We start from the raw sequence: 14,273 nt of genomic DNA, 5'->3' as shown, positions 1-14,273 counted from the left end.
CTGCGTGTGCGGCTCAGAGCCCGGGGCTCGACAGTCGGACCCCCCCCCCCCCGGCTGTCCGCCTCTTCCTCGCGGTTGGTACCAGTTCTGGAGTTACCCGCGGGGCAGGGGGCTTTTCCGCCCGGGCCCGCCGCCACATGAGCGCTGGGGCGGGGGATTGGCCCCACGGGCACACCCAGCATCGTCCCCCGCCCCCCATCTCTCAGCGCCTGTCACTGGTCGAGGATGAGCAAAGTGCCTCCCCAGCGCACACCTCGCATGTGGGTCCTCTTGATAATCGCAACCCCCCAGCCCCTAACACAAATCGCATCCTCGTGCAACACAAAAATCACCCCTCACAAGTGACCACGAAGTGCCCCCAGCCCTGCTTCACAAGGCCAGGGCTGCCTGGCAAAATTCCGTTGCCACCCCCTTGCCACAGCTCAGCAATGTTTGTTTGGGCATGCCAGGAAAACACCGCTTTTCTAAACCATCCCAGTAAAGTTCAGGTGAGTAGTAGGTCCTGAGGCTGAGCTGAGCTAAGTCTTCCTGACAAGTTTGCAAGGCTTTGTGGAGAAGGGCCCTCGCAGGTCCCCCATGATCTGGATTACAGGGGGTCTCCCTTTTCTGTTTCCATCCTCTGCTAATGATAAAGTAAGGAAGCATTGCCTCAACTTAGTGACTGGTTTCTGCATTGGCTGGTGGGTATGCTCTCAGACTTGAGACAGGGATTCCCACAGTATGAAAACCTCCTTTTAGTTCCTATTTGAGCCTGTAAATAGGGGGAGGGGGTCATCTGACTGATTTCACCTGTGGGTGGGGAGGAAAGGTTCTTCCATGATTTCCCATCATCCATTTTAGGGGCTGGCAGCCCACGGCCATTGGAACATGGAGGGTCAGTGAACATGTTGCTATCCCCAATATTTTGCAGTCCTTTGCAACTGCCTGCTCTGTTTGTATGGCAGAGCTAGCCTTCTCTTTGGGGTTAATTCCCCCCCCCTCCATTTATCTTTTAGAAAGACAGTAACCTCACACTCAAGAGTATACAATTTGCTGCTCTGTTTCTATAATGGCTGCCGGACTATGCCACTTTCTCCCCTTACCCCCATTGCTGCCATGTAAGGCTGGTGGGTGAAGTTCCGTGGTCTGCAGTGTGCAGGAGGTCAGACTAGACAATCTAGCCTTAAAGTCTATGTATGCGGGCATAGTTAGAGTGGCATAGGTTGGTTTTTGTTAGGGTAACAAAGTGGTTGATCAGGGGAAGCATGTCAAACAGTATCTGTGAATTCCCAAATGGAATCTGTGTGTCATGGCAGACTGGATTTCCTGTGACTGATTTTTGTGTACCTTTTAGTCACATGCCTCTTGTTGAGTCTTTATGGCTGGTATGAAAAGGTTGAAAACAGATCCACAAAGTTGGCTCCAGTGTCAGTAAGCATGACTTGGGGTGTGGTGAAGTTTTCCTTGTTTTAAAATATTTTTTTGAAAACTGTTTGAGCTCTGAGTATTGCTGAGAATCCATGATGTTATATATCCTAACAAGTTATTTTTTCCTGCGTTTTGAATACAGTGGATATATCATATCATGCCCATGTGATTATCATATTCCCTTTTATGCCAAGTTGTTATGATGTTATGGACCTGAAGCCAGAAGTTATCAAGATGCAGCTAGATAACTATTGGGGAAACTGTTAATTGGAGAACATATTAAAACAGAATTGCCATGGTGATGGGTACAATCAAATATTTTATAAGCACACACATTTCACTAATTTAACAAGCTATTATAGAATTTCCATGTCAGAGGGTGCTCTGGCAAAATAATTTGGAAAGATGAAGAAAAAGTTTATCATTTAGCATACTCCAGTCTTGCTGTCTCTTGGTGTCAGGATCTTGTAGTTTTAAAATTATGTTTGTGGGGGAAAATAGCATCTTAGCAGGTAGGTGAAATTAATGTTTCTGTCCCATTAGGAACAGTCCATGATTCACCTGTTTCCTCTGTTTATTGTACAATACACTTAAGGGTGATCAAAGAAAGGAAGCATTAAAATCCATTTCTTCGATAGTCAAATAGTGTCAGGATTTAAATCTAAGATGGATAAGTCATTAGGAACTGCAGAGACAATAGTCAGATTTAGAGTCAGGTACACTGAAGTAGAATGTGATATTTTAAAATAGAAGTGAAAGGTTAAACTTTACAAATAAACTCATCCCAAATAGTCATTCTTTAGGGCATAATAAAGTATTTAAACAGTTACAGTTAAGAGTTACTTAAAAAATCTGATAATTATCACTTCAAGAAAACAGCTGTCTATAACATGTACAAATAAAGGCCAAGGCCCAGAATACCTATGTGCTGTATTGTGTGAACTGCTTTCTTTTTGAGTGTTCAGTAAATTGATGTGACAATGCAGCAGTGATTTTAGAATACTTGCTAGTCAAAGCCATTGAAAGGTTAGGATAACATTTGGCTAACATTTTACTGTCTCATACAAAGTAGAAGTAGTTAATCAGAAACTTAGTGGTTTGGTGTTTATTATAGCAGCACAAAACTGGATGTTTTTTAACGGAACAAAAACTTTTAAGTGTTCATTATTTAATAACTTTTAGATGTAGAAAATACATTCATTTAATCATAGTGGTAATTAAGAAGTGAAATAACTGGATGCATTTAAGAGGTACTGCATGTGAAATGCTGTTCCATAATATTAGCTTTTGCTTTGAGATACACTCCCAATTTTGTTTTTATATAATCCTTGCTCTCAGATGTGTATTTGGTTATTGTAAAAGTAAGACTTCCACCTTTAAACAAAAAGCTGGAATGTTTTTCTTACAGACTAATAGTATTTTAGCCTTTCTGCTGTGTGTCACTTTAACAGTATGGTATTGTGGACCTCCACAATTGAGGACAATCTCCTGTAAATGCAGCTCTTCTGTAATTGATATATGAAGTGTTACAGACCATAGGAGGAAAAAAGGAGAGAAGTATAACTATTTCTAGTGCATGTTCTGAAAATGGTATTTGAAACAAGAAGAATCGCAGTATGAAAAAATCATACCTCAGGTCATGACTTCCCTTGAAAAGGGGGATCCCATTTGGTGGATAGGCCTCTGGAGGTTCAAAATATTTTGTTCTGTGATAAAGTACCACATGTATTGTACAGGAAATAGTTAAGTGGCATTGAAAAACTGTATTAGTTTGAAAAGCTAATTTAACAATAACCCTTGACCCTTTTTATTTAATAAAATTATACATTTGCCATTTATTTTTTAATTTGTTTTCTACTTCATCAATTTTTTTTTTTTTTTGGGTGGCAGACTTCACCACAAGGCATTATTGTTTTACTTTGTTAATTTTGAACTCAGTCTTGGTACAGTTGGCACCATTATTTGCAATGGTATTTTTTAAATTGAATAGTAAAATATTCAATATAAAGTATTTCCCATCCCTTCTAAAGCATAAATTTCTAGAAATTTATTTACAACAATGAGTTTTTATAGAAGACTAAGTAAGTTTTAAGATGCTAAGTTTTGCATACCTTTCTAATGACTAGGAATGTTTTCTCCAGTCCAGCATAAACTGACTGTAAATTACACTTTCTAATATTAATTGACTAATGTGCAATCTGAAGAATATCTTGATTAATGGTGGAAATGTTGGGTGAATCTGTGTACATTGCAATTCATAACTGTGTGTACGCGCATGCACGTGGTCCTAACTCATATACGTGAGAGAGAATTTCTTCCTTCTCTTTTACTCATCCATATCTTTGGCTTTTAAAAAGTCCATCACATATATCTTGTAGTCTAGGGAGTTGGCAACCCAGTAAATTGCCACAGTACACGTTTCTATGGAAATAATTGAGATGTAATAAATAAAGGCACTCTGAGGTCACAGGTTTCCCAATTCAACTGAGAAGGAAAACAAGTATAAATTATATAGATCTATGCATAGCATTTATGCCTTCTTCAAATAGTTCTCTTTTCTGTATATTTATTTCACATTATGTAACAGCTTTTATATTTGGTAACCACTGTTGAGATTTGTGCATTTCCATGCAAAAAGCTTAAGTACTAAAATGGGATAACTGTGCCTGTGATATAAGGGAGTTTTCTACATGTAAAATGCAGGTTGACTGCATATTAACAGTGAAAGGTGCACAATCTTTGTCATTACAGTAACAAACTAATTTGACAGAAGTAACAAATGTTGACAAGTTCTTAATTTTAAGTGATATGGAATGAAGATTTGTAAAACAACTGGATGACGGAACAGCCCTGCACTTGTTCTGTAACACTAGGTCTCTGGTTCAGTATAATAAAAAGTTGCAATAATTACTGTATTAGTAACCATCCATTTAGACTGGTAGCTGTGGAATTTTACCTGATGTGGAATTTAAGTTTTGAAATTAAATACATTGATTAATTTTAAACATTAATTTGAATGGGAAAATTTAAAGGAATCCAACATTCCAGTTGATTGATGGAGAGAACATTCTACTTAATTTAAGTGAAGAGAGGGTCAGGCTAGCATAAAAGCAGGTGATATGCTGAGTCTTTGGCAACTTTTAACATAATTATGTCATTTCTAGTCTACATGATGTGTTAACAGTTACAATGTTGTAAGATGCATGGCTATCCTAAAGATTTTTTTCCCATCTTAAATGTGTACTTGTAGACAGCCAAAAAAAATTTCTCTAAAGTGAACAAAATCTTTCTTTGTCAAGTTGTCAGTAGTATGTTTTGTCAATTACATTTATAGTTAATATTTGTAAAGAAGAGATGTACATTATTCAGATTAATTCAAATCAATTGAATGTGAACCTCAGAACCATAATGCAATTGTGAACATCACAATGCACCATTAATTTCTCTGATAGATGTGATCGTTAATAAGTTAAAAGGAAATACCTTTAAAAGTTTTTCTTCTACCAACTTTATAGTGGTGCTGTATTCTAAAGCTGCCATTTGACTGACAATTATAATTATTAATGGTTTCTGTTGAATCCTATATTGAATAATAGCTTATGTTACAGCTTACTAATGTTTGAGAACCAATTAAATAAGAGAGCATGTGAGATACTAGGCTCCTGGTAATAGAACCATAGGTTCAAGGTTCTATGTAATTTAATTGAAGAATTACTTGAATACAGTTTATGGGAACTACATTCATATTGGCACAAGGTTTTAAACATCAGTTGCACTTTGGTTGCTGGATTTGACAGTTCTGCAAATTGCTGTCAGATTGCAATGGTATTTTTGTGCATAAACATGCTAGTCAGTAATCAAACTGTTTTGCAAAAAGGATGCACTAATTAAGTCTAGATTTGTTATCCTACTTGAAGTTGCAGAATTGCTGTCATATTTTTTTGCTTTCATTTGGCAAAAAATGCTGATAGAAACTTTTGATTCACAGCATACCTGCCTCATTTGTGTCATTCAAAAAACCAAGGTTGCTCTGTACTTCATTATATGCAAAGTAAATAAAAATACTTCAGCCGTTTTCTAGGCTCCAATTAGTTGATTGCTATGAATGATCTTCTTTAAAGGAATGCTGTTTTACCTATCCGTTCATACAAAGGTTTGATTTTTAATGTCTTGTGAAAAGGATTCTCTTTGTCTTGATTGATGTCAAGAATAAAAGCGTGATGGTAATATCCCTTTGAAAGCTATTGTATTGTCAGCTCTGGCTGACAGCAGGAGGCCCTCCTAGTGCTATAGATTAGCGCTGTGAAAACACTGACATTTTCTTTGTTATATTGCTGTTGTTCTGCTTGCAAAGTCAATTATACAATGTCGGAGCTCAGTTACAGAGTTGACTGTGGAAGTAACAATGTCTTTCATATGTGTCTTAAAGATATAATTTTCTTTTTTTCCCAGCTGATAGAGAAGAACTTGATGGTAGTGGTACAGTACATTCTACAAATTAAATTTTGACAAGTATAATCATAATTGCCAAATACAAGAGACTTGTGTGATTATCCTTTAATTTTACAGTTCATTCAAGTTTTAGTGGATTCTTATTGATACAATGAAGGCAGCAGCTAAAATAGATAAAACTCATCTCAAGTAAGATTACACTCTTGATTGTTCTGTACCAAGCGTAGCATTTTGGGAATTTAGCATCACTGAAGATTGGTTCATTGTGCTGTTGATACTATGAGAACATTTGAATCTATGCAGTATGTTGAGCAAGGACCTTTAGATTTTAGCCTATATAGTAGTTTTTAAATTTGCATGTATAGTTTGATATAAGAGTACAGTGAGGTTTCCCATGAGCTCCAGAAGTCTTCCTTTTTTCTTTTTTTTCCCTTCTCCCACAGTCTAGTTTCCTGGGGAAGATCTCTATGTTGTTTAGTGGGCTTACTGATTGGAACTCAAGTCCTGTATGCAAAAACCTTTTAATTGTGATCTGGTCTCACTGGTCCTAGCAGTTATGACTATTAAATGTAAGGAAAAATTGAAAAGTGTAGGACAGGTGAAGTGAAGGGCTTAAACAAAAATTGGCAGAAGATAGAAATCTAATGCTTTTAGTCATGTTTCATCTAATTTTAACCACTGGAAAATTATGTTACGAGGCAATAGATGCTAGCAGAGAATGCTTATTGTTTCTTCTCTAAAATATACTTGTGTAAAATCAGAGCAGCATAAAGAACATCATTCATTATTGAATTGCCACAAATGACAAATAACCATCAGAAAGCCCTTGTTGGGAATGTTAATTGTGGGATTTCTAAATTACTATTATAAACTAATAGAGTAACAAAAGATTCCACCGTTACCAGTAATTTGTAAGGATTTATTTTGTTTTTCTTCAATAATTGAAAATTAATGTCTTGAAATGAAAGCAGATGTTCATGCCATCCTCTGAACTGGATATAAAAATGATGATGTTTTGCAGATGCGTTAGTGTTGTGTAAATACAAACTGCCTTACCCTAGACTGGGTTTTGGTTTGGCTCTATCTATTGATTAGTGCCAACAAAACTTTTATTTTAAACCTATTTGATTAACTAGATTTAAATCATTTCAGTATGAAAAATGCATGGGATGGCATCCAGAGATCAATAATTACATTTACAAAACTTAACTTGTTTGTGGGTCAGTAAATGACAATAGTTTATTCATATTCTAGGGTTTACCTTTGCTTTGCTTTTAATAAATATACAGTGTTTACATGGGTATTTTTACAAGAATAGTTTAATCTCTTCTCATTTATTTATTTTCAATTTGTAGGGTCAAGCTCTTGGTGCTCCACAACATTTTAAAAATATGAAACCACTATTTGATTTAAAAAAAATTGGATACATTTACCCTCATGCTTAATCCCAAACTACGTATTCTGGCTAGACTCTTAGCAAATTATCCACCAAAACAAAAGATATTAACCAACCATACTAATTGAACTGCCTTATAAATTCCAAATCAGCCCCCTTATCTGGCCCATCATTATAAATGCCACCTCGCCAAAATGCTTATGAGAAAAGACGGCTGCTATGGTGTTTCATAGAATCCTAGTAAATATACTGTAGTAATGAATTGTTAGTAATATGAGACCTATTTAGATATTTCTTCTTTTAATTATTGGATGACAAATGGGGTGAGACTACCTTTTCTTGGGGGATAATTTTTTATGAGAATTTAGGTTTGTGGATTAGTGATGTGAGAATTAGCAAGGATCTACTATACTGTGTAAATATATTCAATATAATTGAGTCTAGAACCAAAGCCTTGGGCTACATTTGTACTTTGTGCAGCTTCTTTCATGAAGTCCGTTTGTAAACATCGAAAACCAGGTTAGTTGGCTTCTTAGAAGAAAGAAAAAACATCAGTTTTAAGGACTACATCTCATTGTCTACACCTGAATATATTTTTTTGTAGTACTGAATAGTGGTGGTTTGCCAGAGCCATTTTATGGAGTGAGCTAAAGCAGGGGTTCTCAACCTTTTTCTTTCTGAGCCCCTCCCCCCCCCCCCCAAATAAAAAACTCCATGGTCCACCTGTTCCACAAAAACAGTTTTCTACATATAAAAGCCAAGGCTGGCATTAAGGGTTAGCAAGCAGGGCCATTGCCTAGGGCCCCATGCCACAGCTAAGTTGCTCAGGCTTCTGCTTCAGCCCCAGGTGGCAGGCTCAGGCCCCCAGGCTTCAGCCCTGCACAGCAGGGCTTAGGCTTTCTTCCCTGGGCCCCAGTGAGTCTAACACTGGTTCTGCTTGGCGAACCCCCAGAATCCTACTTGTGGCCCCCCAGGGGGCCCAGACCACTGATTGAGAACCACTGTTCTAAATGTAGGGTACTAAGATATTAAATTGTCTAGAGATTTTTTTTTTCCCTTCAGCGAAAGCAGGCATAAGCTTACAGCAATTTTAGTATTTTTAAAATATTTGTACGGGGGACTAGATGTGGTTGAAAGCTAGTCAGTACCATTTGGGACATGTATTTAAAAAGATAGCTGCAGTCCAATGAATTGGTGTGTGGTGTTAGATTTCCACTCTATGACTACTTTTCTATATATTGTTGCTGTATCAGTTTGCATCTAAACCACTTCATTTTGTTGTTTGCATTTGCCTAGAAACAAAACCTTTTTTTGCCTTGTATCAACAGACTAGGCAACAGAACAATGTGGAGTGCTTGCAAATGCCACTTGTTAATCATATGCAGTGCATTTATTAATTTTTTTCTTTTCCCTCTTGGATATGTTAAGTCAACTTTTTAGCTTTTTATGTAATTGAAATTTGCCCTTTTGTTACCTGGGCATGAATTATTTTTGAAATGTTGTCATTACCCGCCCTGCTGTGAGGTTTATCTCTTCTGTTCGTCCTAATTAAATAAAACATACTGTTGTTCACCAATCTCATGTTGAACTGAATTACCTGCCTCAAGGCTTATAGATGGTCATTGGGCTTGCTTGTTTCAGTGGCAGACATTGACTAACACATTTACTTTTAGATTTTCATTTCAAAGGGATCAGTTTGTGTTGTGTGACAGGTGAATGCTTTACAGAACTTTAAGAGCTGTACGAATAGTAAAGCACCTATTGCAATGTATGTATAATGGCAAGTACAAATGCAACCCAGCCTTTGTGATAGAAGAGCGCTTCCATTACTGGAAAAAGACCAAGTAGTCCTAGTATTGCTGTTAAATCCTGTAAAGGGTTAACTGATCTTACCCTTCTTGGTATGTGGCCCCTTTAGAATCCACTCTACCTCTAAGCTCTGACAGGACAACTTTTATGGAGTTGATTCTCTCAGACCCAATATTTTCTCTTTGCTAGACCAGAAACAGAACAGTTAATTCTTTCTTCTTTATTGTAACTGTTGTGCCTAGAAACCATAGTCCTGGATGATGACCCCATTGTGCTAGGCACTGTACAAACACAGAACAAAAAGACTTTTCGCCTGTTAACTTTTTCTGTAGCTGAAACCTCTCCTTCAGAATAGTAACTGTCAGTATTTCTCCAAGCAGAGCAACTAGATTTAATTCAGATTAGAGAAAGCAAAAGATGTATTCGTTTTAAGACACAATAGAGAAGAATACATATATAGAGAAAAGTAATATTGTTTAAATGCACTGTATGGATTCTGTGGAAAATTTAAAGCCCACTAGTGAATTTACTAATGATCTCTTACAATTACAAAGATAAAGTTAAATCGTTACTGTGTTTACAGTTACAGTTTGGCATGTATGATTCATGTTATACCTTCCAGAGGTTTGGTCAAATGTAGCCCACTTCTGCTTTCCAGATTTTTTTTTTTTTTTTAAATACAAAGGGCAAAAAGATTAAATTCTCTGTTCCTGTTGTAATATGCATGTTTTGTGAAAAATCCTTGAACATTATTCTTATCCTTCTCCAACCCCCCAACTATAAAAATGTCCCTTGTTTTCACCTCCACCATGAAAATATATCCCTCTGTTGGATACCCACAGGTTTAAGCACCCAGTTCATTGGATCCACAAAAGCTGCTATTAGTTATTGTGTGAAAGAATTTCTACACAGATCTTTGAGAGCAATGGGCAGTACTCCAGAGAGAATCCAGCACGGCTGGTCTAAGTTGGTTCTTGATGCCAGCCTTTGCACGTTTCTTGATTTCCTCACTTGTCTTAGGCCTGATCTACACTAAAAAGTTAGGTTGACCCAGATACGTTGCTCAGAGGTGTGAAAAATCCACACCCCTCAGCGGCGTAGTTAAGGTGACCGAAATCACAGCGTAGACAGCATCACCTCTTGGGAAGATGGATTACCTATGCCCACGGCAGAACCCCTCCTGTTGGGGTAGGTAGTGTTTATACCAAAGCGCTACAACAGTGTCATTGTAGAGTTTCAAGTATAGACAAGCCTTTAGGTCAGTGATTTCTACTTTAATGTTCAGATAGATTAGTCTTGCTTTCAGTTGGGTGAATTGAGTGTGGAAGGTCTCTTGTTAAGATAGAATCACTGTATAATACCTTGAAACCCATTGACTTTGTGGGGGTAAAAAAGATTAAGCCCTGCACTGGGAGAGCACGTAGTGCCTTCGCCTGCTCTTTTTGAAGTTAATGGAAGTTTTCTCATTGACTTTCACTTGGCGCAAGATTGGATCCCTAAAATACATAGTAAAGGTCTGATCCTGTTCCTGTTGAAATTAATAGCAAAAGTTGCATTGACATCAATGGTGCTGCAACAGACCTAGCAGTCTTGCAGGGTGAAGTCTTAATCCCATTGTTGTCAGTGGGAGTTTTGTTGTTGACTTCAAGGGGGCCAGTATTTCACCCTCAGTGTTGTTTACATTAGAAATGAGAGATCAAGTGAGTTTCAGATATCCACTGATAATACTCACTCAGCACCCAACACAACAGAGAACGTTTCTTCCTTCTTTCATGTGTCAGTTTTGTCAGGTCACTTGTAAGGCCTTGTCCACACAAAGAGTTTTGTCGACAAAACTCATGTCGACACTCAAAAAGCACTATAATAAAAATCAGTATTGCATGTTCACACTCACTCCCTCTGTCAGTAGAGCGCGTCCACACTTGGGGCACTAGCATCGACAGTGTGAATAGTGCATTGTGGGTATCTATCCCACAGTCCAGCTCAACTCCTTCTGCCGCTAGGTCTCGTGGGAAGGCTGAGTGGATCGCAGCACATCTTGTGACTGGGCTCAATGTCCCATGATGCATCGCTTTCTGTCCCAGCATTCCATGGGCTTAAAGCTTTCTTTTGCAGCATTTTTCAATGGTTCTTGTTTGCTTTGCACCTCGGCATCTTTGTGAGAAAGGATGGATACCACACTGCTCTTCTGTGCTCTGATAACTGTCATGAAGACATCGCGGATGGCAGTGCAATTAATCACAAAGTTCCTAACTGAAAAAGACTACCAGTTGCCTGCCATGCTACGTGATATGGATAGGAGCAAGTTTAAGATTGTGGCATTCATGGAACTGCAGAGGATGGACCGTTGCTTTTGGGCTTGGGAAACAAGCACTGTATGGTGGGATCGTATCATCATGCAGGTGTGGGATGACGAGCAGTGGCTACTGAACTTTCGGATGTGGAAAGCCACCTTCCTGGAACTGTCCGTGAGCTTGCCCCAGCACTACGGCACAAGGACACCAGAATGAGAGCTGCCCTATTGGTAGAGAAGTGCGTGGCAATCGCTATGTGGAAGCTGGTGACTCCAGACGGCTACCGGTCAGTCACGAATCAATTTGGAGTTGGGAAGTCGACCGTTGGGGCTGCGTTTAATGCAAGTGTGCAGGGCAATTAATCGCATCCTCCTACGAAGGACTGGGCCTCTGGGAAATGTGCATGAAATAGTGGACGGCTTTGCAGAAACGGGTTTCCCTAACTGTGGAGGGGCAATAGATGGCACAGATACTCCAATTTGGCACTAAACCACTTTGCAACAGAGTACATAAATAGGAGAACCAGTAATGCATATCTCTGTGATTTGGTGCTGCAATATTACATTACATGTAATTTTCCTAGGAAGCAATGGTGACATTTGGGGCCTTACATGCAAATGATTAAACTGCCTGTATATGTATTGGTAATGCTTGCTATCTCAATTTGTAGGAAACAAATAAAGATGAGTCACCATTCAAAAACTTTGCTTTTATTGCACAAGAAACCGCGCACACACACACATATGCTTGGTGGGAAAGGAGTTACTAGGGAAAGGCAGACTTTCCAAGCTGTGTGTAGATCCAGCTATCATTTTGAAAGTTGTCCAAGAGGGTGGAGTGAAGGGGAAACCAAGAAGTCCCAGAAAGTGGAAAGGACTGTCGGGGTGGAGTTTGGGGGGGCATGGAAAAGAGTTCTGAATGTGCTGCAGGGGAGGGCGGGCACACATGCATCTGCTCAGTCTGCAGCATTATTAAGGACTTCAGCATCTGCGTTTGCTCCTCCATGACTTGAATCATCCGTTCAGTAGCGTCCTTAACAAACTCCTGATTTTTTTTTTCTGTCATGCCTTTTGGCTTCCCTTCACTTCTCTGCATTGGAAAAGTGCAGTACTTCCCGGAACATGTCATCTTTGCTCCATCTTAGGTGCTTTCTTACCTGGTGGAGATGCTCGGCTGGGGTGTGTGGGGTGTTCCTGAGGGCCACATCTGCTGAAGCACAAGGGACAATGCACAGAAGTGGGATTGTTAAATTCACGCACAGCATTGAAACATTTCAGTTAAATACACCTTTTGCAACATAACAATAACTTTCTCATTGACCCTTGACAGGCACGCATCTCTGCGACCACCCAAAGTATGGTGAGTGTTGGCGGGGGAAGAGGGAGCACTCCACATGGGGGGAAAAGAGCACACAAAAGGATTGTGGTGCAGCCAACTAGGGAAAAAATAATAAAATTCTCCCACACTTTTCCACAGGCGGGGGTCATTGTAGCAGATGTCTCACTGCTGAGGGTAAGCAGGGAAGTGAAGGTATATCTACTACATGCTTGTTGCTTCCCCCCTGGTCTCTATGCTGCTCGCCTCTGTGACACTTTGGTCTCTGCACAAGTGATTGCCGAATGGCGCGGGAAAGTTTCCTACAGTGGGGGAAGGAACAAAGCAGCTCTGCCAAGGAACTTTTGGCAGAGGATTACTGAGTACCTCCTGGAAACTTTCGTAGAGATCTCTCTGGAGGATTCACGTGAGATCTCGGCATGCATCAACACCCTGTTCTGCTATACTGATTAGTTACACAGGGAAATGTCCAGCTCACAGAAACGCAGCCAGTACATTTCTGTACCCTGTACCCACCTCCGCACTACATAAACCACAGCCACTTACCAGGCGTCTCCTCTCCTGCTTCTTGCTCACCAGAGAACAACAGCTGAGACTGGTTAGCCGCCTCTGGAGTGGTGAACAGTTCCTGGCTGCCTGCCTCACTGGCAGCTCCACATAGTCATCATCAATGACTTTATCCTCTGGGTTAGGTCCTTTTTCCACCGCCTCCAGGTCTGCTGAAGTATCCACGGGGCTCTTGGCGGTGGAGGTGGGGTCACCACCGAGGATGGCGTCCAACTCCTTATAGAACCGGCAGGTCTTAGGTGCAGCACTGGAGCGACGGTTTGCCTCCCTCGCCTTATGGTACATCTGCCTCAGCTCCTTTATCATCACTCTGCACTGCACTGTGTCCTGATCATAGCTTTTTTTGCACAAGCTTTGAGAAATCTACCCATAGGTATCAAAATTCCTATGGCTCAAGCGCAGCTGGGACTGCATAGCCTCCTCTCCCCATATACTGAGCAGATCTAGCTGCTCCGCAGTGGTTCAAGTGGGAGAGCGTTTGCTGCGATAACCTGCCATGGTCACCTGGGAAGATGCAATGAGACCTCTCCACATGGAGAAAACAGGAAATGGAATTTCAAAAATCCCCAGGGCTTCTAAGGGGGAGGGGCAGATAGTTGTTTACCTGGCTGCAGGGCAGTAGAGTTCAAACTGCTGACCATAGCGGTCATGATGGGCATTGTGGGATACCTCCTGGAGGCCAATTAAAGTGACAAAATCCAGTGGCACTCTGTGGACAAAAAATTTGTGCAAAAAGTCTTATGTCTCTCATCGGGGTGGTTTTATTTTGTCACCAAAACAGGGCATTTTTGCCGCCAAAAGTCACATCACAGCGTGCACGCATCCACTGTTTTGTTGACAAAACTTTGTAGTGTAGATGAGGCCTAACTTAATCTTTAGCAGTGGTACTAGGCAGGTTAAAATGACAGAGGAAAAAGTGGTGTTCTGGATTTACAGGCAGTAAATAAAATTTAGGAGATCAAAAGGTGTATTTAACATCCGCTTAAAAAGGTAGGTAAAAATGTGAAATGAAG

The 14,273-nt window shown here is 39.9% G+C and overlaps 1 protein-coding gene across 7 annotated transcripts in view; it reads left to right on the top strand.

Moving 5' to 3' along the window:
* Positions 1–14,273, top strand: part of ZNF423 (zinc finger protein 423) — a 319,770-nt gene that overhangs the window by 1,511 nt on the left and 303,986 nt on the right. The gene's annotated exons all lie outside the window — the stretch shown is intronic.

The sequence above is a fragment of the Trachemys scripta genome, chromosome 13, assembly GCF_013100865.1.
Source record: "Trachemys scripta elegans isolate TJP31775 chromosome 13, CAS_Tse_1.0, whole genome shotgun sequence".
NCBI lineage: Eukaryota > Metazoa > Chordata > Testudines > Emydidae > Trachemys > Trachemys scripta.
Note: the sequence above shows the minus strand (reverse complement) of the source record. Positions and strands in the feature narration are given on the sequence as shown.